The sequence below is a fragment of the Phyllobates terribilis genome, unplaced genomic scaffold, assembly GCF_046119375.1.
Source record: "Phyllobates terribilis strain yellow unplaced genomic scaffold, ASM4611937v1 Scaffold_11__3_contigs__length_659146591, whole genome shotgun sequence".
NCBI classification, from domain to species: Eukaryota; Metazoa; Chordata; class Amphibia; order Anura; family Dendrobatidae; genus Phyllobates; species Phyllobates terribilis.
In genome coordinates, this window is record NW_027362771.1 from 50,238,257 (window position 1) to 50,265,867 (window position 27,611).

General features: G+C 41.2%; 1 protein-coding gene across 3 annotated transcripts in view; it reads left to right on the forward strand.

Moving 5' to 3' along the window:
* Positions 1–27,611, forward strand: part of SHROOM1 (shroom family member 1) — an 80,099-nt gene that overhangs the window by 24,129 nt on the left and 28,359 nt on the right. The window contains exon 2 of one of the 3 annotated variants that reach the window (XM_073651229.1): positions 17,728–17,839. The exons of the other annotated variants lie outside the window; for them this stretch is intronic. The gene's annotated coding sequence lies outside the window, so the exon portion shown is untranslated. The remainder of the gene's footprint in view (positions 1–17,727; positions 17,840–27,611) is intronic. 3 annotated transcript variants of the gene reach the window in all.

The window sequence follows — 27,611 nt, forward strand, 5'->3', positions numbered from 1 at the left end:
TGTGAAGGAGTTAAGTGATGGGGAAAAAAAAAATCAGAAAATTGTAAGACACACAATTTTTTTGTTTGTGTCGCTATTTTTGAGACCCGCAACGGTTTAATTTTTGGTTGATGTGGCAGTGTGAGAGCTTATTTTTTGCGCCCCCGAGCAGACCTTTTTGCTGATACCATTTTGGGGTAGATACGATGTTTTGATTGCCTGTTATTGCAATGTTGTGGCAGCCAAAGAAAGTAATTCTGGCAGTTAGATTTTTTTTATCTTTTTTTTTGGGTTACACCGTTTGATTGGATTTTTTTTTATATTATGATTGGACTTTACGAACAAAGCGATACACACACTTGGTAATCTTTTTTGTTTGTTTGTTTTTTTAATTGTTTTATTTTCAGTGGTGCAAGAAGGTGGTGATTTGAACTTTTGTGGATTTTCTTTTTCATATATTAGGGTATGTGCACACGATGCAGAAATGAAGCAGAAAATTTCTGCATCATTTCTGCATCTCCCTGGCAGAAAAAACGCATGCAGATTGTGCATGCGTTTTTCCTGCAGAATACATGCGGATCCACATGCAGATTCACATGCGTTTCCGCATGCAGATTGACAAGCGCTTTCCAGGCGATGTTAGCATCACCTGGAAAGTGCTTGATAACTAGGTCACACTATATAAATCCATGCAAACAGCATGGATTTATACAGTGTGAACCGAGAGAGTGTATATACTTACCTCCGATGGCCCGCGCTGTCCTGCTCACTCCGTTCTCCCGGCTGCCAGCAACTTTGAATTGAAAGACCTGCCGACGTCAGCGTCACGTGACCCGTCACATGACTCTGACGTCACCGCAGGTCCTACAACTCACTGCAAGTGCCGGGAACCAAGCGGGAGCGCTGCGCGGGCCGACAGAAGGTAAGAATACATTTATTTTTTATTTTATTCTTCTTTTACAGCTTTTTTAATGGTACCTGGGTGTGGATGAGACTCTCCTCTCCTCCACACTCGGGTACCATCCGCACATTAGAACGCACCAATTACGCAAGTACAAATGCTGTCTTGCGGAATTGGCGCGTTCTAATGCAAGTCAATGGCGGCGAAATCGCCGCGTTTCCGCAAAATTAATTGACATGCTGCGGATTTTTGACCGCAGCGTTAACGCTGCGGAAAAATCCGCATCATGGGCACAGCACATGCGGATTTCCATTGGGGAACATTGCTGCCCTTCTACCATGCGTTTTTCATGCGTTTCCGCGGCGTTTACGCAACTGCAAAAACGCCGCGGAAACGCATGAAATACGCATCGTGTGAACACAGCCTTAAAAGCATTTTTTTACCTACTGTATTTAATAGTCCACTTAGGGGACTTGAAGTGTCTGATCGCTTGTGGTATGCATAGCATTAGCACTGCTATTAATAGAGAGAACCACAATCTCTTTTGAAGGCCAGCTAAACTCTGGCTTTCACAGGAGTATTGTAATGACAGGTACCGGGGTCTTCAGCTGACCACCGGCTGTTATAGCACCCCATGAGCGCTTCACGATCATATCGCGGGCACGCCAATGGTAGCAGAGAATGACGTGCCCCATGCCAGTTCGTGTTAAATGCCACTGTCAGAGATTGACAGCAGCATTTAAGAGGTTAACAGCCGCGGGCAGCACTCTGCACTAGTGTTGAGCGAATTTGTTCGGCATTTCAAATTCGGGTTCCAGCTTGTTCGCACCAAAAAATCGGCTCCGCCCACGAACATTCCTGATGTGCCACGCTGTCACACATAACTCCGCATGACTGCTTGGCAAATCAGGGATGTTTGTGGGCGGAGCCGTTTTTTTTTGGCGCGAACAAGCCGGAACCACGAACCCGAATTTGAAATGCAGAACAAATTCGCTCAACACTACTCTGCACCAACCACGGCTGTTTGAAGCACATGATGGCTGATTAAATCAGCCATCATCTGCCAAGAAAGATGCGAGCTCTGCATTCAAGGACCCAAGATATGACATGACATAAATGTACGTCATATGTCTTGTAGGGGTAAATGTGTTATGTGTTACTATAATTTTGTATTGATCAAAACAATGCTTTGGAGTGTGTAGCCCCTGCAGGAGCTGTATGGGCTCAATATTAATAGTATGACAATGCACCCGTATACTGCTCAGAGACTCGTAGGCTTACAATTGAACCGATGCAGTGTGCACAACTCATGCAGGAACTAAGCACTTCAGCGCAGCATTTTTACCGGTGGGGGTTCAGTACCATAGACCCCCACCAATCGGCAACAATATACAGTACCTATAATATATAAAAAGTTTTACCCTTCAAGTGTAACTAAAATTTTGTATGTGTTTTACAGCTGTGTTTTTTGTAAAACATCTTTTTCCAGGACGTCCCTCCTGACAGCACCATCAGGAGGTCTTCCTTCATATCCTTGATAGGGACAGGAAACACACGAGATTAAAAGGCCCCTCCCTCCACCCCAACTCCAGTGTTTTTCCTGTCCCTATTAGGGACGGACACAGAAGAGGATTACGTTACTGGAATCAGGAGTTCCTGAAGCCGGGCGCAGGAGGATCGGGCCGGGGTCCTAGCACTCCTCCCCTCCCTCCTGCCAGGGAGCGGAGGCAGACACCCCGCTGAAACCAGGGGTCCCTCAGCCTTTGTCCGGTAGGAGTGGAACTGTCTCCCCCGCAAAGGGGGCTCTGGGTTCCGGCGGCTGCAGCCCTGCGCACAGCTTCAGCGTGCGCCGCAAGATGGTGGAAACAGCACTTCCGGTTACAGAGGGAGCGATACTTGAACCTCTAGTAGCCAGCGTACGTTCCACAGTGGAACGCACTTCCGGAAATTTTGAAAAAAATGGCGCCAAACTGAAAATTAAAGGGGAAACGCCTTTTTTTCTGACAATTCAGATGGAAGACAGGTGAGAAAACCTTAGTCCCATCCCCCTTAAATAGTTTATCAGTCAACCAGCTCACCAGTAATAGCAGATCAAACCACTGGTTGTTCTGATACTCCACTGAACCTCCAGTCCAAGTAAGTTACTGAGTACTTCCCCTCTTCTCACCACATTCCTATTTGTCTAAGGTAATAAAGAGTCTTGTGCTCCTTGTCATTTTAGGACAACAAAACACCCAAAAAAGACACGATGACATCGGCTCCTAAGAAAATGAGATGCGCCATCTGTAACAAGAAACTACCAGACACATACGGGAAACAGTTATGCTCTACATGTATTGCAAAAGTTGTCAAAGAACATTCCTCCTTCATGTCAGACTTAAGAGCCATAGTAAGAGAGGAAGTGCAGAGTACTGTCACAGACTTAGTCGCTCCTCAGGGTGCACCCCGTCTCAAGAGGCCACTTTAGGAGATAGAGTCCAGTTCTGGGGAAGAAGAGTTGTCGGATTTTTCTGCCCCGATCAGGAGTGGGAAGACTCTATCACTAACCCCCCAGAAGAGAAGAAAAAATATCTCTTCTCCTGGGAGGATACCGATACGCTGTTAACTGCAGTAAGTAACACTATGCAGATAGAAGACACTTATCAACCATCATCAGTGCAGGGTGAGATGTTTGGGGGGTTGAGAACCCGCAGGAATAAGGTTTTTCCCGTGAATAATCACATTAAGGCAATGATCCTGGAAGAGTGGGAGGACACACAGAAGAAGCTAGTAATTCCCAGAAGCTTCAGAACTTGCCTACCATTCGAACCAGAAGATATAAAGTTATGGGACGAAGCCCCAAAAATTGATATACCGATTGCCAAGGTAGCGAAAAAAACATCCATCCCGTTTGAGTATTCGTCATCTCTAATGGATGCAATGGATAGGAAGGCGGACAATCTCCTTAAAAAGACCTGGGAAACATCTGCGGCGATAATAAAAGCCAATATTGCGTCCACTTCAGTGGCAAGATCCTTGAGCATATGGCTGGAACAGCTGGAAGACCACCTGAGGAGGAAGACATCCAGAGAAGAGATCCTCGACTCAATTCCGCTACTTAAGATGGCAACAGGGTTTGTCGACGACGCTTCGGCAGAATCAATAAGGGTATGTGCCCATGAAGCAGAAAATTTCTGCCTTTTCTTGGCAGTAAAAACACTTGCGGATTTTACACGCGTTTTTACATGCGGATTTGACTTGCGTTTTTCAAATGCATTGACCTCAAATCCGCATGCAGAAATGCACAAATAATGGACATGCTGCGAAAATTCCGCTGCATGGGCACAGAGCATGCAGATTTTCATTGGCGATTATGGGGCACGGATTACCTAGCGTTTTCGCTGCGGAAATTCCGCAGCAAAAACGCTTGAAAAACGCATAGTGGGCACACAGCCTAAGACTTGCTGCTCGGAATGGGGCCCTTTCTACTGCATCCAGAAGAGCAATATGGCTGAAAACCTGGTCAGGAGACAGTCATTCTAAAAGTAAATTGTGTGCCATTCCCATTTCAGGCCTCCGGGTGTTTGGTCCAGTATTGGATGAAATACTGGAGAAAGCCTCAGATGAAAAAAGAGATTTCCGGAGGAGAAACCTAAGAAAGTGACCTCCTTTCAGAAACTTCGTTACAAGCAAAAGCCAGAATATTCCGGAAAAGGGAAGTCAGGTAGATGGAGCTACCAGAAGGGAGGTATCTCGAGGAATCCCCTTCCCCACTACTTGTGCTAACACACGTAGAAGATGACGCCAGGAAAGTAGGAAGAAGACTCCAACTTTTCCACGGAGCATGGATGAAGATTACCAACAGCCCATGGATTCTCCAATCTATCGCACAGGGCTACAAGATAGAATTCGGACAGATCCCACAAGGAAGGTTTCACCTGACAACAACCCAGTCCACCCAGGTCTCCAAAAGACTGCTAACAGACCTGAGAAAACTGATAAACTCAGGAGCAGTGGTACCAGTGCCAGAAGCAGAACAGTTCATGGGCTTTTACTCGGGTCTTTTTTCAATAAAAAAAAACCCGGAGGCAATTATCGCACCATAATAAATCTGAAGTCTCTAAACAAATCAGTCGTTTACAAAAAATTCAAAATGGAATCAATCGGGTTGACAATTCCCTTAATCGGACACAACATGGTGATGTGTACAACAGATCTCAGAGGCCTATTATCATGTCCCAATTCACCGTCACAGTCAAAAGTTTCTACAGTTTGCACTAAAAGAAGGAGACACCATTGTACATTACCAGTTCACTTGTCTTCCATTTGGCCTATCTTCAGCTCCATTTATCTTTACCAAACTGATGGCCGAAGTTATGGCGTTCCTCAGGGAACAAGGAGTTTTTAATTATTCAATATCTGGATAACTTCCTGGTATTGGCAGACTCTCCACAGCAGCTGAAAACCAACCTAACATCAATCATCCTGACCCTAAGAAATTTAGGATGGATTATAAACTGGGAAAAATCACATCTTGTTCCAGAAAGAAGGAAGATTTTTTTGGGAATCCTCCTAGACTCAGAACAACAAATGTCGTTTCTGCTGGAAAAGAAACAGACAGCTCACGGCCAAGATCAAGAAATTCAGGAGGAGGACGAAAGTTGCCATTCGAGAATGTATGAAAATCCTGGGTCTCGTGACAGCTTCCATACCGGGAGTCAGGTGGAGCCAATTCCATTCGAGACAATTGCAGCAACAAATTCTATCAACCTGGAATCGGAAAATGGTCGATCTGGAAAAAAGGGTTTCCTTATCGAAGGTAACCAAAAGATCATTGACTTGGTGGACCTCCAAGGCCAACCTACAGGAAGGAGTCATGTGGAAATTAACCCCATTCGTGACTCTCAGTACCGATGCGAGCAGCAGAGGCTGGGGGGCTCACATAAACAGTCAATACCTGCAAGGTACCTGGGGGACGCAGGATCGTCCCAGATCATCAAATCTGAGAGAGCTTCAGGCCGTCTGGGAGGCGTTGAAAAGGTGTCAAAAACCTCTAAAAGGTTAACATGTCAGAGTTTTAGCGGACAATATGACATCAGTGGCTTTCCTCAAACATCAGGGCGGTCCAAGTCACCACCTTCTACAATCCTTGGCGGGAAAAATCCTCCAGTGGGCAGAAAGATCGGTCCTTTCAATATCTACAGTGCATCTAAAAGATTCCCACAATACAGTAGCAGACTTCTTCAGTCGAGAAACCGTTCTACAGTCAGAATGGGAGTTGAACTGGGAGGTGTTTCGTCACGTAACACATCGAAGGGGCATTCCCCAATGGGATCTCTTTGCCACACGGAAAAACGCAAAGGCAGAAAAATTCTTCTCCCTCAATCCAGAAGACCAGTAGGGATAGATGCTTTATCTCAAAGATGGAACATGAATCTAGCATATGCATTCCTTCCTTTACCCTTGATACCGTGGGTACTAAAGAAGATTCAGGAAGACCGAGCCAGGTTGATAATAATCCTACCTTTCTGGCCCAAGAGAAGTTGGTTCCCCTTACTGAAGAAAATGTCCCTGGAGGATCCAATAGTCCTTCCGTAGAGGCAGGACTTGCTGTTTCAGGGCCCGATATTCCATCCCGATGTGAAGTTTCTCAAGTTTCTTCAGCTTTCGGCATGAACCCTGAAAGGCAGATCCTGAGATCTAGGGGCCTATCAGACGCAGTAATCTCAACCATGCAAAATTGTAGGAAACCTGTAACATTGGCCATCTATACAAAAATCTGGAAGAGATTCTATTACGTTCCAGAGTTCCCTAAAATACTAGATTTCTTGCAGACCGGGTTTGAAATGGTCTAAGATCCAGCACATTGAAAGTACAGATTGCTGCATTGAGCGCTTTCATGTATTATCTGCTAGCTCACCATCCATGGGTAGAAAGATTCATTAAGGCTACAACAAGGTTAAGACCAACAATTAAATCCCACATCCCACCATGGGACTTAAACATGGTCCTAAAGAGCCTATGCAACAAGCCCTTCGAGCCTCTCATAGAGTCGAACATAAAATTCCTCTCACTTAAGACATTGTTGCTAGTTGCAATAACCACAGCGAGAAGGATAGGGGAGATTCAAGCATTCTTAATCAGAGACCCATACCTGAAATGCCTAAACTATTGTATTATCCTCAGGTCAGACCCATCTTTTTTACCAAAAGTAGTTAAACCTTTCCATATGAATCAGGAGGTGGTCCTACCCTCTTTTTGTCAGGACTATAAGAATGATCAGGAACTAGCCTTCCACTCACTTGATGTCAGGAGAGTAGTTCTACAATACCTAGAGGTCACAAAGGACTGGCGCATAGATTCCAACCTATTCATACAGTTTGGGGGAAAAAGCAACAAAATATACATTAGCATGATGGGTCAGATCAGTAATTATTCTAGCTTATTTAGCTGAGGGAAAGTCCCCTCCAGAAAATATTTAGAGCCCATTCTACCAGGGCTATGTCCGCATCATGGGCAGAAAGAGCAGGGGCATCTGTGGACCAAATCTGCAAAGCGGCAACTTGGACAAATCTGAACACCTTCTGTAAACATTATAAATTGGACATTCTATCAGGCCAAAAGATGGCCTTCTGAAGGAAGGTCCTCCAGGCAGTGGTCCCCCCCTAAAATGTATACTCTGGTATTCTTCTGATGGTGCTGTCAGGAGGGACGTCCTGGAAAGTATTCATTAGACCTATTGGTAATAAGGTTTGCAGGAGTCCCTCATGACAGCACCCATTATATTCCCTCCCTAAATATTCCTGAAACGGCTATGTGAAATTAACATAGATTGTTGAAAGGCAAATAAAATAGAGTTGCATCCATCCTGGTGTGGTACTTGGAAAATCACTGGAGTTGGGGTGGAGGGAGGGGCCTTTTAACCTCTTATGTGTTTCCTGTCCCTATCGAGGATATGAAGGACGACCTCCTGATGGTGCTGTCATGAGGGACTCCTGGAAACCCTATTACCGGTAGGTCTAATGCCTACTTTTATGTCTTTACTGATGTGTTTTGTGGCTTTTCAACTGGTGTGTTTTTGGTTTTTTTTAAACTTTAGTGAGTGGCTTCCAAGCAGAACCATCAGAGGAATGGTCAGATCACTTATTTTAACTGCTTTACAACTTTGAATGCCTGATTTGATTAAAAGAGTTTAAAAAGACTGAACATCTGCACAGCAAGTAATATTTACATTGCTCTGTATATCATTCTTTTTGGCTCTCTTTTTAGCCCTTTTTCAGGCGGGTTCCAGGTGGAACTGTTGTGTGCAAATGCCTTTTAGGCAACAGCCAAATATCTTTTAGGTTTTTATACTGGCCTAACCCTTTATTATTAAAGTATCACTCCCATCAAAATGTTTAACCTTTTAATATATTGCAATCATCACATTATATTTCACTGTGTAATTACAATTGCTCATTTCCCTTTTTACCCAGCTAATTCTTGTATTTTCTCTGCCCTATGTAGAAACAGGAAGTCTCTTTACCTGCATGAGTCATCCCCACCTTCAACTACTTTCCCAGCTGTCCTGCTCCCCCCCCCCCCTCCCCTCTCAAAAGGACTTTGCAGTGATAACTCCTCCAGGGAAAAGAGACTTCCTGGTTCTACATAGAGCTTAGAAGGATTCAGCTAGCCTGTTTTTAATCACATGATGTGATATGAACTCTGCTCACCTTTTTTAGCTCAGTGTCTCTGCTGGATGGCAGGCTGTATAGTTGCATGAGATAGATCCTTTACTTTGTATAGTTGCATGATGCTGCACTTCTGCCTGCTATCTAGATGTAGCAGAGCTAGACGAGTCGCAGAACACATGGATTATTATCAGCTCGTCGGAGAGGTGAGGAACATGGTTGTTTATTATTTTACTTCTTTTACAGGGGACATGGGCTTCAATGGATTGGGTGTTACGATGAGTAGAATTCTTTTTGGTAAATTGAGATTCAATGAAGGAATTTGTGTCATTATTTCAAATAAAGGACTTTTATTCTGGGTGTGTTTGTGTTTTTTTAAGCAATTTTACTATTGCGGTAGTAATGGGGGGCGTCTTATAGCCTCTCCATTACTAAACCCTGGGCTTGATGTCAGCAGCCAATGCAAAGCTGACATGAACCCCAACCTTATTACCCCACTTGTCACTGCACCAGGGTAAGTGGGAAGAGCTGAGGCTAAGTGCCGGAATTGCCGCATCTAATGGATGCGCCATTTCTGGGTTGACTGAGAGCTGATGTTTTTAGTCTGGGAGGGGACCAATATTCATGGCCCCTTCCTAACCTATTAATATCAGTCCGCAGCTGTCTGCCTAGCCTTTGCTGGTTATTAATTATATGAGGGCCCCACGTCATCTTTTTTTTTTGGGGGGGGTCCCCCATTTTAATAACTAGTAAAGGCTAAGTATACAGCTGTGAACTGATATCAATAACCTGGGAATTGACATGGATATTACACCCTTCCCAGGCTATAAACATCTGCCCACAGCTGTTTGATTTCCCTCTGCTTGTTAATAACATTTTGGGGGATCCCATGCCATTTTTTTTTTTCAGAAAATTATTTATTTTGGAATAAAATACATGTATAGTAAGCTACACATGCAGAGCACTAATTATATTTCTCAATCACATACATAAATATATATATATATATATATATATATATATATATATATATATATATATATATATATATATATATATATATATATATATATATATATTATATGGTGAATCTCATCCAGTATACAGGGACAATTGCAGCATGCTGCGATTTTTTTTTTTTTTTTTATTGATTTTTTTTCTTTGGCCGATCTGAGCTGAGAAAAAAATCGCAGATGAGCATTGACTCATAAGATTGGTCAGAGCGCAACCCGATTTTTTTATTTGAATGCACTCGTCCGATTTTCCTGCAGATGAGTATGAGCCTAAGAAATAGATCATGCAGAGGGGTAAACTGGTGAAAATGCAAGATATGAGTCAAATAATGGCCAAAAATAGTGTTATTCCTGATGTATATACAGAACAGTGTATTCTGAAAGTTACTTAAAAGTACAGTCAGCCTTTAATAAATGGTTTCCACAATCTTCAGACCAAGGGAAACAAAATTACTATGTCTTATATATCTGTTCTGAAACCAAGCGTCACTTGGCATTTCCGTGTTCCTGCTATGCTGACTTTGCTCGGTAATTTAACTCTGCATCTCTTGTATAATTTATTTAAGGTAAGATCACAAAGGCTCTTTTGTCCCAGTGTTATTTGCAACCAGATCTTCACTTGCTCTCTGGCTAGGAAATTTTACCAGCCAGTCCTCTAAGTTAGAAATGAGAGCTGAAGATACTATCAGATGAGGTGGTTTCTGCTTTCAGTATGGCTCCTTACAGTATATTACATATAACAGCTGTGTGTGTTTTTAATGTACAGTTCACATTTAGTGTATGATGACTATAATAAACATATATCTGCTGAAGACCTGAATTTACGCAATTATAAGCAGTGAATAATTAGAGCTAATTATTACCCGTCCACCCATGCTTCTAGTGTAAGTTTGTTTTTGTTTTTTTAATACACATTATAATACAAAGGTCTTATTATGTGCGGGTATAACTTTTACAGGTTCATAGTAACTGCAAGGGACTCTTAATACTGTTGGTATCTGTTTGAATCTGAGACTTGTGTGTGCAGTAATTTAAAGGAAATTTGTCAGTAAGTTCAACTGTATGCAGAACTTTCAAATGTAAATCCATGGACACCTTTATATCTTTGATCTGTTGCTGCATTCCCCCAAAAAATTGTTTGAAATCATATGCAATGGCTGTTAGGTGCCCTGGTCTTGAAAGAGCACTTAAAGAAGCAATCATATCAAATTTTTTATCCTCTTAATATATTGCAATCATCATATTATATAGCGCTGTGTGCCTAAAATTGCTTGTTATGCCTTCCTACCCAGCTAGTTAATTATTCTCTTCTCTCTGCTCTTTGTAGAAACAGGAAGTCTCTCGTCCTTGCATTTATTCATCCCCCTCTTCAACCCCTGACCCAGCTGCACAGCTCTTCCACCCCTCCCCCCCCCCCTTACCGGCACTATAGACTTTTGTAGTGACTCATAATTTGTGCAGTGAAAGTTGACCTCCTGCTTCTACATAGAGCTAAGAAGTATTCAGCTAGTCAGTTTCCAATCATGTGATGTCATAGACCTAATGAAAAGAGAAGAATTAACTAGGTTGAAGGACAAAATGAGCAATTGTAAGTACAAAGTGCTGTATAATGTGATGACTCCAATATATTAAGAGGATAATTTTTTTTTCTATTGGACTGCTTCCTTAAGGAGCCAATGCCTCCCCAGGTTGTTTCCCAGCCCAGCATTAGCCTGTTTAGATTGATTGATAGCTCACTGTTTGATTTCCTGACATTGCACAGGCAGTTTCCACATGCAGAACCAGCCTTTTTAGCTCACTGATAGCTCACTATCTGGGAAGGAAGTGGCTCCTTAAGTTATAGGTCAATCAAAGTACTCAACACTTCATTTGCACATTAATTTAGACGCTAATTACTCAGGAACGCAGCAACAAATAGAAGATCTAAAGGTGTCAATGGAGAACATTAAATGAGCTTCAATTGGCATTCATTATGGCCAGAAATCTCTATAAATATTCTTCCTATGGACTTCACTTGTCAAAGTGACAAAATATGCACTTGGCAGAAGTTGCGATCAAATTGACTCTTTAATAACTTGATAATCATCTCGTAGTATCCCTGTACAGCCAAGTTGTTTCCACCTTGTCTTCTTATTATATTATTTAAGAGAGCAAGGCCTTTGGTTCTGTTTTGCAAGTCACTGGTATGTGAAGAATTTTGCCCAGTATTTACCTGTGTTGTTTGCACTTTGATAAAGGATAAGTTACTCATGACCATGACATGCTGTTCCTGAGCATGTAACACTATTTGCTTTGTTCTTCACACCATTATACATAAATGCCATTTACCAATTTAAGAAAGATCTGGATGCACAGAGACCACTGCTATTACTCTAATCAGCCAGTTGTTTTTTTACATCAATGTATCTTTTTCGTGCTGACCATACTATAGTTACTGTTTTGAATTGGATTTAACCTCTTAAAAACCGCCAATACGCATTCCCATTTTAGAAGGGTGATCGGGTGCCCTCCAGAGTCGGAAAATCTCCGGGGTTTCTGCTACCTGGGGTAGCTGAGACCCCGGAGAACATGATCAGGGATGGTTATTCCAGTCCCCAATCACATAAGAAAAAAAAAGTGAGATCTGGTGTAAAAATCATTTCTCTCTCTCTCTTTTGACATGATATAAAATGTCAGAAGAAAGAGAAATGGTGTCCCAAATCCCCCACGGTCCCTTTGTACCAGATATGCCATCCCCCGGCCCTCTTCATGAAGCAAAATGGTAGGCGCATGCGCAGTGCACCCACCGACATCTGCCGGCCTGCATCCAGCGACCGCAGGAATTCTTCCTATTGGTTGCTGACTTTTGATCACTGTGATAGACCCCATTGTAGTGATCAAAAGCCTAATAATTAGTAAATACTACATCACTTGGGATGTGACTCGCTGTGCACCCCCTTTATCATCCGCCCCCGTGTCATCTCCTTTGTCAGATTACTTTTTTTATTTATTTTATAATTCTTATTTCTTTCATTCTTTGCCTATAGGGATAGGCTTAGGGCTTTTTCACAAGTTACAAAAAAAATGATGATGGTATGACGACCTAATGTTATCAAGTTCTGTGCTGTACCTGTGGTTTCAAAATCCTCACTATACCCCTGGATAAAATCCTTGAGGGGTCTAGTTTCCAAAATGGGGTCACTTGTGGGGGGTTTCTTCTTTTTAGGCACCTTAGGGGCCCTCCAAATATGACATGGCGCCTGCAATCTTTCAGCCAAATTTGTGTTCCAAAATTCAAATGGTGCTCCTTCCATTCCGAGCCCTGCCGTTTGTCCAAACAGAACTTTTTGTCTACATGCGGAGTATCGTTGCACTCGTAAGAAAGTGGGTAACAAACCGTGGGGTCCACTTTTTGGTGTTACCTCTTGCAAAAGTGAAAAAGTTGGTGCTAAAGCAACATTTTAGAGGTAAAAAAGAAAAATTTATTTTTTTTTCCATTTCACTTTGCATTAAATCCTGTGTAGCACCCGAAGCGTTAAAAAATTTCCTGACAAAAGTTTTGAGGGGTGCTATTTTCAAAATGGACTCATTTTTGGGGAGTTTCCAATATATAGAACCCTCAAAGCCCATTGAAATCTGAATAGGTCCATAAAGAAAGAGATTTTGTAAATTTGTTGAAAAAATGAGAAATTGCTGCTAAACTTTTAACCCTTCTAACATCCTAATAAAATAGAATGACGTTTGAGAAATGATTACGATTTAAAGTAGACATATGGGAAATGTTATTTAGTAATTATTTTTGTACAGCACGACTTCCTGGTTTAAGGATTAAAGATTGAAAGTTTGAAAATTGCAATTTACATTTTTTTTTATTTTTTCAAAATTTTCACCAAAATTGCGATATTTTCACAAATAAACACAAGTTATATTGAACAAATTTTACCACTATAATGAAGTACAATATGTCACAAAAAAACAACCTCAGAATCACGTGGATTCGTTGAAGTGTTCCAGAGTTACTACAAGGGCTGTGAAGTCAGTAAGCCAAACCATCCACTCATACTCCTCAATTTCCCTCCACAGCACTGCCTCACTACTGAACGTGTACATAAAGGGCAGCACAGATTCATCTCCACTAAAAGCCTACATCCTTAGATCAGGAATAGAACAGACATCTATAAGACATTACTTTCCCAAATTCCTATGAAAACATTTACAGCACATCCTGCAATGAACTACTGTACCCAATTTCTTATATATTTTCAGAGTCGGTCCATTTTATACCGACTCCGACTCCACCAAAATAGACTCCCAACTCCACAACTCGGACTCCACAGCCCTTGTTACTACCACATGAAGTGACAAAATTAGCTTGGTCACTAAGAGTTTAAAGGGGTTATTCAGTAGTTTAAGTTGATAGTATTTAACTTTCTTTAGGATAGGATAGGTTATTAATATGAGATAGTGGGTATTCAACACCCTCACTGATCAGCTGTTTGCCACTGTGGCAATATGTATGCTGCAGGGCTGTGGAGTCGGTAAGCCAAACCTTCGACTCCGACTCCTCAATTTCCATGACACCGACTCCCTCATACATGGCTCATCTTTAAGCGATAAATTTACTGTAGCACAGATTAATCTCAGCTAAAAGTCTAGACCCTTAGATCAGGAATAGGACAGACATTTATAGGACATTTCATAACTTTCCCAAATTCCTATGAAAAAATATTCCCCACAAACTGCATTGAACTACTGTACCCAATTTATTATATATTTTATACCGACTCCACCAAAATGGGCTCCGACTCTGACTCCTCAACCCTGGTATGCTGTATTATTATTTACATTTTTTTTTCTAAATTTTAGCAGCCTTCGGTTCAATCTCAAGCCATAACAACTTGATGGATGACAGGTCTGTAGAAAGATCGATCTTGTGCAAGCCTAGATAGTTCCGCTAGGTCTTCTATGCAGTTATCTTGATTGTATCAAGCCATCAGGTTGCTGGTCTTCCTCTTCACCTTGTTCCTTCTATTCTTCCAACCATGATGTCCTTCTCCAGTGATTGTTCTCTTCGTATGAGGTGTCAAGAAGGCAAGTCGTAACTTTGTGATCCTTGTTTTGAGTGACATGTATGGCTTGACTTGTCCCAAAACTGATTTGTTTGTTCTTCTTTCCATGCATGGTACTGATAACATCCTTCCCCAGCACCACATTTGGAAGGCATTGATTCTTCTTCTGTCTTGTTTCTTTCTCCAGTTTTCGCATCCATATGTTACGAAAGAAAAGACCAATCTATGTATGAATTGTCTTAGTTGCCAGTGAAATATGACATGTGATGTCAGGTGCACTGGTGGATATCCCGCACCTGTGCTTTCCGACTGCCGTCTCTCCTCTTCTTTGTTCCACCCTTCTTTGGGCATTGGCTTCATGTTTGTTTTGTGCAGGCCCTGGAGAGTCACTGTAACTTCTGTTCCCGGTGTTCTTAAGCTCCCAGAAAAAGTGCACTCTCAACTTCCTTCCTCCCTCCTCTGCATAGTAAGAATGTTATTTTTATACCATTTCTGCGCTCCAGAGAACACCGGGACCGGAAGTTACAGTGACTCTCTGGCACCTGCACAAAACAAAAATAAAGCCAATGCCCGTAGAAGAGCGGAACGGTGAAGAGGAGCGACGGCAGTCGGAAGGCGCAGGGGCGGGATTTCCAGACGTGCACCTGACGTCACAGGGACACAGTGAAGAGAGGGGAGGAGAAATATAGAAAGAGAAAGCGAGGAGGCAGCATATGACCCATAGCCTGGAAGAACTAATTAACATAAAGCGATAAAAGATGATTTTTACAGAACACTGCATTATCCATAAGGCATACAGGTATGACTAGTTTCAGCAGTCTATAACCTACGGTATATGCCCATATTATTGGGTAAAATTGCTCAAATGTGGTGGCAGCTTTCCTATAAATTTTTTCAATTAAATGTATTATCTATCAGTACTCACATTCATGTGGGATCAACCTAGACAATAAAACCTATCCTAATCAATACTAAAGCTAGATTCCAACCCAGTTACTCCCACTAATCATCAGAACAGGAGACTTGTATCTTTTATTGGTGAGGGCTTCAATCTAGCGGTGTAGTGTCTAGAATTATTTAGTTTAGAATAGTTACGGTGCCGTTGTGCTTTTGGGTTAAGGTGCTGTGCTAAAAATTGTGTTCCCATATTAGATGTATGTTCATATGGTTAAGTTTCCATACATACCACAATGTGCCAGTCATAGGAACTTTGTGGGCCATTTTTGTGAGGTTTCTGATAATCTGTCATGAGAATTCATAGATTGGCCCTTTTACAAAGGTAATTCTAACCATCTGGGGCACATCAGGTGGTTAGAGGTCTTTACAGCACAAACAGTGAGCTGCTAGAATAAAGCCAGAGGACAGATTATAAGTGCATATCATACCAAACAGAAGTGTGCTCTGGACAAGCAATTGGCGTGCAGGATACCCAGTGTGAGATGTCTGTCAGGTAGTAAGGAGTCTCCATGTACATGAGGCTTGGTGGGTCGGAGAAGAGACCATTGTCAGGAGAGAGGCCTGGAAAATTGATACATAAGAGACTGCTCTAAAATGGATTGGGACCGCCAAGAACCTGAGGGTTATTGAAGAGAAGGCACCAGCCACATGGTTATTTTACTGTATTGTGCATCTACATTTTGTGTGGTTCTGAGTGAGTAGCAATTTTAGCTTTTTTTATACCCCCTTTTATGTGGATGTATTCACCTGTTTATGCCAAAAGTTAAAATGAGCATTGTTTTCCAGTTTGCATTCAGTGTCAGGTTCTGCTACATTGCATCTCCATACTGTTACTTATTCCATCCACACTGCTCCCCATAGCAAGCATAAAAGTTACTGTTGACAATCACAATGTACACACTGCACCCCAAAAAAATCAGTTGGGCCATGTCTCAGTTCCCTGCATGCTACCAGCAGGATGCTGTGGGGGGAACCATCAAGGAGCAGCAGCGAGGGTTTAGTGCTGCAGACCCATCATTCTCAGGATACTAGCAATATGCCATCACACATCAGATGGCAATATCCCTTTATTAGTCTCCTATGTGTAATTACCCACTATCAGGATGTGATCAATAGAAACGTTCATTGGACAAAGATCCTTTCATTTCATGTGATGGACGCACAGTTCCAGGGCTGGTTACAGTTCCAGTATAGGTACCAGAACTGGGTCTTGTAACAAGTTATGCAGCTGTGTGTCCATCACATGACCAGGACACAATTTTAGCTCTTGGGAGTACTTTTCATGGACTTTAAACATGAAAAGTCCTATTCAATGCAAGTGGAGATCTTGAAACTAGGTAGGGATTATGCAACTGATACAGAAAGGAACATTGTATATGTTTTTATTACACTAAAAACATGTCCTGGCTGGAGACATGATACCCCTTGTGTATAAAAATAATTTATTAATATAGAAGTTATGGCTCAGAACGCAGAAAGCCAAAAACAGTAAAATATGATGTGTCCTAAAGTCCACGGTATGTTATGTATTCAAAGGGGCTAAGGCAATGTACACTGGATCCAGTAAGCAAAAAACTGATCAGTTACAAATGAAATAAAAACAGGTGGCTGATTAACGGATCTTTTTTCCATAGATTTTAATGTTAAAAAACCAGATCCAGCAGAGATCAGTTATTCAAAATGGACTAAAGTTGTATCTGCGCAACTTTTTTGCCAACAGATTGCTGTTGGACCCTTTCTGACGGATCACTACTGCACATGTGAACATAGCCTAAGTTGTAATATCAGTTACCGCCCATGAAAGTCGTTTTTTGTTTTGTTTTTTCTTGTGCAAACCCTGCAAATACCATGCTACAGTTTTATTGGCTACATTCTACTAGTGTGTAGATAGAAACAGCTTTTTTGACTACAAATTACCTGTACGTACTAGATCTATTTGGAGATGAGCTGACAAGATTGTTTTGGGGATATTGGCTGGTTACCCCGAGCATTATCTGAACTAATAATAAAAGCCATCAGGATCCAGTCAGTGCTACTTTACCATGAATAGCAATGCTTGTTTTAGGAAGATCCTAGTGTTTACTTCCCAAAGTCTGTGTTTACCAGAAACCATATAATGCACTTGTTAATCTTTACTGAAAAACAAATGCATTCCTTTTATTTCTCCTTCCCTAAACCAGTAAGAAGTTATATTGGGACTCGGACTATCCCCCTGTTTGCACACCCACTCCCTCTTGTTGGCCAGATGGATTAAAGCAATTGGGGAAATAAACCTAAAACCATGAAAACCAGGTGAGAATTTTGAACAAAGTGGCACAAGACACCTCCGTTAAACCATGTAAAACTTGGAAATGTTTGCTACTTACACATACTCTTCCAGTTATAATCAGCCACCTATTAATCTTGGAAGCATCTTTCTCAAATATTATGCATTAAAGTAGCTGTCTATTTTTTTCCACTCCACAGGGGTTGACATAAATTTCTATTACAGTTACTGATGATGACTGCACAGGTCCTATCACACAGGAGTGATCTAGAACCCAAGAGTTCAAACTCTTGACAGGTTATACTTATAATATTAGTTAATTGAGAAAAATATAGAGGGTAGGATAATCGCATTGTTACTACTGGCTCATGTAATGCTTGTGCTGATGCATTATGGGATTGATAGAAGAGCATACAGGAAAATAATGTAGTGTAAAATCTTGGAATCAAGATGGAAGCTGAAGAGAAGAAAATAAGTCTAAACTACTTGGAAGTAAGTACACCATGTATAAGAAGTGCAGAATGCAACAGACTGTCAGGGTGGTGGTGCGAGTATGGAAAAAAATTGCTAGATGGTTTCTTAAAGTGCATAAGAAATTTTTAGAGAAAATTGTAATCTGCCTTTCTCTATGATTTAAATATGATTTAAAGTGAGTGGGCAATTTATGTTCTTTAAGCCATATTACAACAGTTTGTAAAGAATGGCAATGAGTTGGTAAGAAGTTACGTTAATAATGGATTACAAGGATTAGAAAATTGGGGGTGTGTTCTTTTGTTATCAAATCTCCACCAAATGTCCTCTTTTCACCCTCACTCCCAGCAGCTCTGGCCTGGTGCTTGACGTTGATTTACATCATCAGAGGTGTATGAAAGAGGCTGGCTGACTGCTCATTTTAATAGCTACCCAGGCCCTTTTTTTTCAAAGCCGATTCATAGACCGAGAAGGAGATCGGCTTAAAGGGGTATTCCCATCTCCAAGGTCCTATCCCAATATGTACTAGGTGTAATAGTAAGGATATTAGCAAATACCTCCAATAAGAAATTTAGTGTAGTTCTTCTGATTCGCTATATCGCTTACCTCATGCGCAGCGCATTGCAGTAGCTTAGGTATCCCTGGTTATGACCACGCATATAGTGAAAGCTAGTTGTGAGTGGTCGTAACCATGGACACCTAAGCTACTGCAATGCGCTGCGCATGAGGTAAGCAACGTAGCGAATCAGAAGAACTACACTACATTTCTAATTGGAAGTATTTGCTAATATTATTATTATTAGTGTTACACCTACTACATATTGGGATGGGATCTTGGAAATGGGAATACCCCTTTTAACTATTGAAATTAGCTATCAGCCAGCCCAACATCTCTGATGATGTGCCGACACCAGAAGTGGAGCTGCCGTGAGCGAGGGTAAAGGGAATACCATAAATGGGTAGCATTTGATGGCTACAGATGTACATTGGTAAATTGTATAGAATTGAAAAACGCATCTGATGACTCGTACGGCAGGGCGTCCTGTAGTCAAAATGTAACATAGTAACGTAGGTTGAATAAAGACCTAGGTCCATCAAGTTCAGCCATCCTCCCCCAATTGTCCTCCCCATACCAACAGTACACTAACTTACTGGAACTAGGCCTCACAAATAAATTACCATTTTTATTATTACAGCACTATCCAGTTTATATTTTTTTAATTAGTTTTATTTTTGTATTTCTGTTAATGGTATTACTAAAATCCCTGTACCTAAATCTGTTGATCCAGAAGAAGGTGAAAACCCCAGGATACATTCAGCCAATTTACATCATGAGGAAAATTCCTTCTTGACCCCAAGAAAGGCGATCAGTACAAGAACCCTGGGTCAAAAATACTACTTACTATAGGTGTAACATTTTATCTAATTTAACTGTAGCCCACAATGTTATGTGTATCGAGGAAATCATCCAGCCCTTTTTTGAAAGCTGTTATAGTGTCTGCCATTACTACCGCTTGTGGTAGGGAATTCCACAGTCTGACTGCTCTAACTGTAAAGAAATCTTTCCTGTTTAGGTGCTGGAATCGCCTTTCTTCCACCCGTAATGAGTGCCCCCTGGTCCTTAGTATAGTCTGTGGAAGGAATAAGTCATGTGCCAGTCTTTTGTACTGACCACACATATATTTATACATATAAATGAGATCCCCTCTGAGGCGTCGTTTTTCAAAGCTAAACAAGCTCCACTTTTTCAACCTCTCCTCATATGAGAGGCTTTCCATCCCTTGTAATAATCTAGTTGCCCGCCTTTGAATTGACGCTAACTTCTGAATATCTTTTTTTAAATATGGAGCCCAAAACTGGATTCCATATTCCAGATGTGGCCTCACCAGTGATTTATAGAGGGGTAACAATATGTTGGGATCACGAGATTTTATTTCTCTTTTTATACACCCTAAAATCTTGTTTGCTTTTGCAGCTGCTGCTTGACATTGAGTACTGCTCTACAGCTTACTTGTAACCAGAATACCCACGTCCTTCTCCTGTTCTGTAGTCCCGAATATACTCCCATTTAATGTGTATGCAGCAATAGGATTACTCCGTCCTAAGTGCATTACTCTACATTTATCTACATTAAACCTCATCGGCCAAGTGTGTGCCCATTCAGTCATCTTATCCAGATCGTTCTGCAATATCGTAATATCAAGATCAGATTTTAATATTCTACATAGTTTGGTATCGTCAGCAAAAACTGACACTTTACTCACAATCCCATAACCAGGTCATTAATAAAGAGGTTAAAGAGAATTGGTCCTAGCACAGATCCCTGCGGTACCCCACTGCTGACTACAGCTCTGGCAAAAAATTTAAGAGACCACTGCAAAATTTTCAGTTTCTCAGATTTTTCTCTTTATAGGTATATTTTTGAGTAAAATGTACATTGTTGTTTTAGTCTATAAACTACTGACAACAGGTCTCCGAAATTCAAAGCTAAAAATTTTGTATTTACAGTGGGTACGGAAAGTATTCAGACCCCTTTAAATTTTTCACTCTTTGTTTCATTGCAGCCATTTGGTAATTTCTAAAAAGTTAATTTTTTCCTCATTAAAGTACACTCTGCACCCCATCTTGACTGAAAAAAAAAACAGAAATGTAGATTTTTTTTCAAATTTATTAAACAAGAAAAACTGAAATATCACATGGTCATAAGTATTCAGACCCTTTGCTCAGTATTGAGTAGAAGCCCCCTTTTGAGCTAGTACAGCCATGAGTCTTGTTGGGAATGATGCAACAAGTTTTTCACACCTGGATTTGGGGATCCTCTGCCATTCTTCCTTGCAGATGCTCTCCAGTTCCGTCAGGTTGGATGGTGAACGTTGGTGGGCAGCCATTTTCAGGTCTGTCCAGAGATGCTCAATTGGGTTAAGGTCAGGGCTCTGGCTGGGCCAGTCAAGAATGGTCACAGAGTTGTTCTGAAGCCACTTCTTTGTTATTTTAGCTGTGTGCTTAAGGTCATTGTCTTGTTGGAAGGTGAACCTTTGGCCAAGTCTGAGGTCCAGAGCACTCTGGAAGAGGTTTTCATCCAGGATATCTCTGTACTTGGCCGCATTCATGTTTCCTTCAGTTGCAACCAGTCGTCCTGTCCCTGCAGCTGAAAAACACCCCCATATCATGATGCTGCCACTCCAAGTTTCACTGTTGGGATTGTATTGGGCAGGTGATGAGCAGTGCCTGGTTTTCTCCACACATACCACTTAGAATTATCACCAAAAAGTTCTATCTTCGTCTCATCAGACCAGAGAATTTTATTTCTCATAGTCTGGGAGTCCTTCATGTGTTTTTGAGCAAACTGTATGTGGGCTTTCATATATCTTGCACTGAGGAGAGGCTTCCATTGGGCCACTCTGCCATAAAGGCCCGCCTGGTGGAGGGCTGCAGTGATAGTTGACTTTGTGGAACTTTCACTCATCTCCCTACTGCATCTCTGGAGCTCAGCCACAGTGATCTTGGGGTTCTTCTTTACCTCTCTCACCAAGGCTCTTCTCCCACGACTGCTCAGTTTGGCTGCATGGCCAGGTCTAGGAAGACTTCTGGTGGTCCCATGCTTCTTCCATTTAAGGATTATGGAGGCCACTGTGCTCTTAGGAACCTTGAGTAATGCAGAAATTCTTTTGTAACCTTGGCCAGATCTGTGCCTTGCCACAATTCTGTCTCTGAGCTCCTTGGGCAGTTCCTTTTGAGCTCATAATTCTCATTTGGTCTGACATGCACTGTGAGCTGTGAGGTCTTATATAGACAGGTGTGTGCCCTTCCAAATCAAATCCTATCAGTTTAATTAAACACAGCTGGATGCCAATGAAGGAGTAGAACCATATCAAGGAGGATCACAAGGAAATGGACAGCATGTGACTTAAATATAAGTGTCTGAGCAAAGGGTCTGAATACTTATGACCATGTGATATTTCAGTTTTTCTTTTTTAATAAATTTGCAAAAATTTCTACATTTCTGTTTTTTTTTTTTCAGTCAAGATGGGGTGCAGAGTGTACTTTAATGAGAAAAAATGAACTTTTCAGAATTTACCAAATGGCTGCAATGAAACAAAGAGTGAAAAATTTAAAGGGGTCTGAATACTTTCCGTACCCACTGTATTTGCAGCAAATGATAAAGCGTCAAAATACTAAAAAAGAAACAGTGCTTTCAGACCTCAAATTACTCATGTTTTAACTCAGGAAGAGTTCAGAAATCTATATTTGGTGGAATAACCATGATTTTTAATCACAGCTTTCATTCGTCTTTGCATGCTTTCCACCAGTCTTTCCATGCTTTCCAATAGAAAACTGTTCAGTGGTCTCTAAATTTTTGCCCGAGCTGTATGTCCCATTTAGAGAATGTACCATTTATGACGACCCTTTGTTTCCTATCATTTAGCCAATTCCTTACCCGTCTACATATAGGTCCCCCAAGTCCTTGCTTCTGTAGCTTCAGTATAAGGCTGTTATGTGGTACAGTATCAAATGCCTTGGCAAAGTCCAGATAAATCACATCAGCCGCATTACCAACATTCAGATTTGCACTTGCCTCCTCATAGAACCCCAACATGTTGGTTAGACACTACCTATTTTTCATGAATCCAAGCTAATTATCATTTATTATATTATTCTCTGCGATATAACGCTGCAGGTCATCTCTTATGATGCCCTCAAAAACTTTGCACCCTACTGATGTCAGACTTACCGGACGGTAGTCACCTGGATTTACCTTCTTACCTTTCTTAAAAATCGGTACCACATTGGCCATCCTCCAATTCTGTGGCACTACCCCTGTTACAAGAGAGTCTAAGCATACGAGATACAGCGGTTTATCAATTACTGAGCCCAATTCCCTCAGTATCCGTGGATGAATACCATCTGGGCCGGGGGATTTGTCAACGTTTAATTTGTTCAAACGCAGGCGTACTTCTTTTTGTGTTAAACTAGTTATATATATCAGGTGGTGAACTTTGATTTTTGCCCTGTTGAAAGATCCCTAGAACAGACTGTTGGTGAACACCGATGAAAACAGTCTGTTTAATATCTCAGCCTTTTCTTTGCCTTCTATAATTATCTTATTATTATCGTCTTTTAAGGGGCCATACCATCTGATTTTCTCTTATTGGCATTGATGTATGTATAAAATTTTTGGGGATTTATTTTAATGTCCCTGGTGATTTGTTGCTCTGTAGATATTTTGCTAGCTTGATTTCTTTTTTACATTTCTTATTTAGGTCTTTATACTCCTGAAATGCTATTTCTGTATTCTCGGCCTTCAAGATTTTGAATGCCCTTTGTTTTTATCTAATTTATCCATAATGGTTTCTTTTTATTCCTGGACATTTTATTACCAAAGGGTATACATTGTCTACAGGATTATAGTAGTATTTCCTTAAGCATGCACTATTTACGTTCGTTATCCCCAGTTACCATGACATGGTCCCAGTCTACACGATTAAGCTCTTCCCTTAATTTGCTTAAATCAGCTTTCCTAAAGTTCCAGTTTTTTGCATTTCCTTGGAAGGTTTTATTAAATATTACATTGAAACTTACCATATTATGGTCGCTGTTTCCCAAATGCTCCCGGACCTGTAGATCTGAAATTGTATCTGGTCTATTTGACAGCACCAGATCCAGCAGATTATCTCCCCTGGTTGGATCATCTACCGGCTGAGAGCGGTAATTGTCCTGAACTGTAGATAAAAACTTGTAGCTTTTAGCACAACTGGAAGATTCTATGTCCCATTAAATATCTGGATAGTTAAAATCCCCCATAATAAGGACCTTATTATTCTTTGCTGCATTTTTAATTTGTTGCAGCATTTCATCCTCTACCAGTTCAGCCATATTAGAAGGCTTGTAACAAACTCCAATTAAAAGTTTCCATTATGGCCATCCCCATGTACATTAACCCACACTGACTCTACATGGTCACAGCTCCCCCCAATGTTGTCAATGAGCACAGGTTTTAAGTTGGATCTTACGAAAATACACACCCCTCCATCTTTTTTGCCTTTCCTGTCTTTTCTAAATCTAGTGTATCCCTCCATGTTTGTCACCCAGTCATGGCTTTCATCCAGCCAGGTTTAAGTAATACCTATCATATTCCGTGGCCAACATAAGAGTCTCCAGTTCAGCCATTTTGTTTGCAAGACTTCTTGCATTTGCCAGCAAACATTTAATACAATTAGCACATTTGCTACTCCTACTCAGCTCCCTACTTTACTTGCGTATCCCAGCCCCCCCGAGATCCTCTATAACCCCTGCTGTCCCACTCTCTGTCTACTCTATCTATCCCCTTATTAGCACGAATACCCTCCCTCCCCCCAGATCCTAGTTTAAAAGCTCCTCCATCCGTCTGACCATTTTTTCCTCCAGCATAGCTGTACCCTCCCCATTGAGATGCAGCCCGTCCCTACAGTAGAGCTTGTAGCCGACAGCAAAGTCAGCCCAGTTCTCCATGAACCCAAACGCTTCCTTCCTGCACCAATTTCTGAGCCACTTATTTACGTCACTAAGCTCCCGCTGTCTATCTAGTACATTTACCGTTTTTCATTTGTAGAATAACTTGTATGGATTGTACTTCATTGCCATGCATTGCACCAAGAGCTGATATTTGAAGAGCTATACAGCAGGTGTGGAGCCTCTGAATTACACATTCACATAAAAACAAGGCCAATAATAATTTCAAGGATGTTAAAGCTGATAAATGTGTTTGGAGTTTATTTCCTGGTAGAAATGCATTATCCCACGTAGGTTAAGGACTGGTCTGGAATGTATAAATGGCCCTGGATCTGATCTGTGACCAATGACACAGCCCCTGCATTTTTGACATTTTTAGTGATGGATATTTGCAGGTTTACCAAATCACTCAGCAGATTAAGATAACAATGCCATCATTTTATATAACTGAGTCTGGGAGGAAACAGCTAAGAAATCCTCCATCTTGGCACAGGATTCTAGGTTGTACACGTTGTACCAACAGAATAAAATGAATCTGAGCTGTGTCGGAGTACATATAAAATTTAAAGTTCTCCCTACATGTACAGGTTGCCTCCTGAGAAACAGCACAACAGTCATCTAAAGCAAAGGTGATAAATGTTAGATAATTGCCGGGCTGTGGGGTTGGTCTGTACCAGGGTTGTGGGGTTGGTCTGTAACAGGGCTGTGGAGTCGGTATAAAATGGACCGACTCAACTCCTAAAATATATAATAAATTGGGTGCAGTAGATCAATGCAGTTTGTGGGGAATATTTTTTCATAAGAATTTGGGAAAGTTATGAAATGTCCTATAAATGTCTGTCCTATTCCTGAGATGAATCTGTGCTGCAGTAAATTTATCATTTAAACATCAGCCATGTATGAGGGGGTCATGGAGTCGGAGTCATGGAAATTGAGGAGTCGGAGGTTGGGCTTACCGACTCCACAGCCCTGGTCTGCACTCAGCTGTTTCTAGATCTCCCATAGGCAGATCAGCAACATTTCTCATCAGTTGCTTATTCCTTGCATATCGCTATGAAATGAGTCAAATCTGTATATTCATACTATGCATGCAAATTTACTTGCGATGTGGAAAGAATCTGCAGGGTGTGAACATGGCCTTAGAGTCTTATTTACAAGCATGTATTTGATCTGTATGTGGAAAATTCTAGTGTTAGTCAGTACAACAAAAGCAAAAAGCCCAATTACCAAGTCAATGGGCCTTATTCATCAAAGCTTTCACGCTAGAATTCTGGCGTAAAAGCTACAAAAAGTCTCAAAATCTAGGTGCAACTCATAGCAACTTGCGACTTCTGGCATCTTTATGCCAGTTTCTCCCAGCTCTGCCAAAATGGGTAGAGCTGGAATGAGGGCATGGCAACCCGCCACTCATCAAATTCACGACAAGTGGCGACGTTATCTATGCCCTCAATATTACTCCAGCAGGGGCTGGAGTAAAATTTGAGGCGAGGCGCACACACAGGTGTGCTCTACTAATCTGGCACAACTGATTCATGAAAAGGCATATGTACACCGTGCATCAAGACCAGTGTGAACAATACTGGTGTTAATTAGTCTGGCTTTATGCATTAAATATTCAGAAATGCACAAAAGCATGGTTATAGATGGTTAACCCACGTGTTTGCATATGTGTGAAAGACCAGGCAGAGGCCAGACAGTGTCCACAATGACTCCATCCACTCCATTCAAGTGAATGGCTCTATTGGGGGGTTCCATCTGAATAAAGTTTTTTTGGTGATTTCGACATAAACCCCATTGTAGCGCTTTGCGCAGAGCACTGTAGGACTGTGAACCTAGCATGGGTCGATGGATTGATCCTGGGCGCATTCCCAGGTGGTTGAAAGCTTTCTAGTTAGCACACCTCTTGAAGAACAATAAAGACTAATACAAAGAAGACTTGTTATATATAACTTTATATGGAAGAATATGGACATTAAAATTTACTCTCAATTGAGGACGCCGGAGGAATGATGCTATCAAATTTTTATTTATATTTTGTGGCTGCCCAGCTGTGATATCTCAAATTCTGCATGGATCTACTTTCCCCAGCAAACCTGACTACTATTTGGCACACTATCTCCAAACCATTTCATTTTGGCCCATACTTGAACACCCAGTCTTTTTCTCTTACAAACTTCTCATACTTCATAAGCTAGCGATCCAAGTATGGCAGGCAGCCAAGAGCTTAGGTTGTCATAAGGGCCTACCACCTATGGTTCCATTATTAGGCAATCCCATGTTTCATCATCCATCTGTATTAGAAGATATTAGACATAAGCATTTACCCAAATCATATATGTGGTCCAAAATGTACACAATAAAAGATAAAAAAAAAAAAAAAAACACTCCAAAAAAGCATAGTAAGACAGTAACTTGGAGTTTGGTTAAAAGAGCATTTTTAATATGTTACAAAACTGGTAATAGAATAATTCATTACATAGTGCAAAAAATACAGACTAGTAACAGTTGCTGGTAAAGAATAGATATATAAGGTAGTTGGCATAGTATACCAACTGGGCAAGCGTGGAATCTCCCAAAGTGGTGACACAATGGTCAGAAATACCCACAATGTTAATAACATTTAAATAGTATTTATAATTTAAGGAGAGACCACCTTACTCATTAGTTTGGTTAGTCTGACTTGTTAGGAGTGCCCAATTTGCATTATATGACCCGCTTTCTCAGGGGTTGAGAAAGCAGGTCATGTAACTACCGAAATGCACGTTGGGGACTCCTATTTGTATTTGGTAATAAGACAAGCTGACCAAACTAATGGGTAAGGTGGTCTCTCCTTAACAC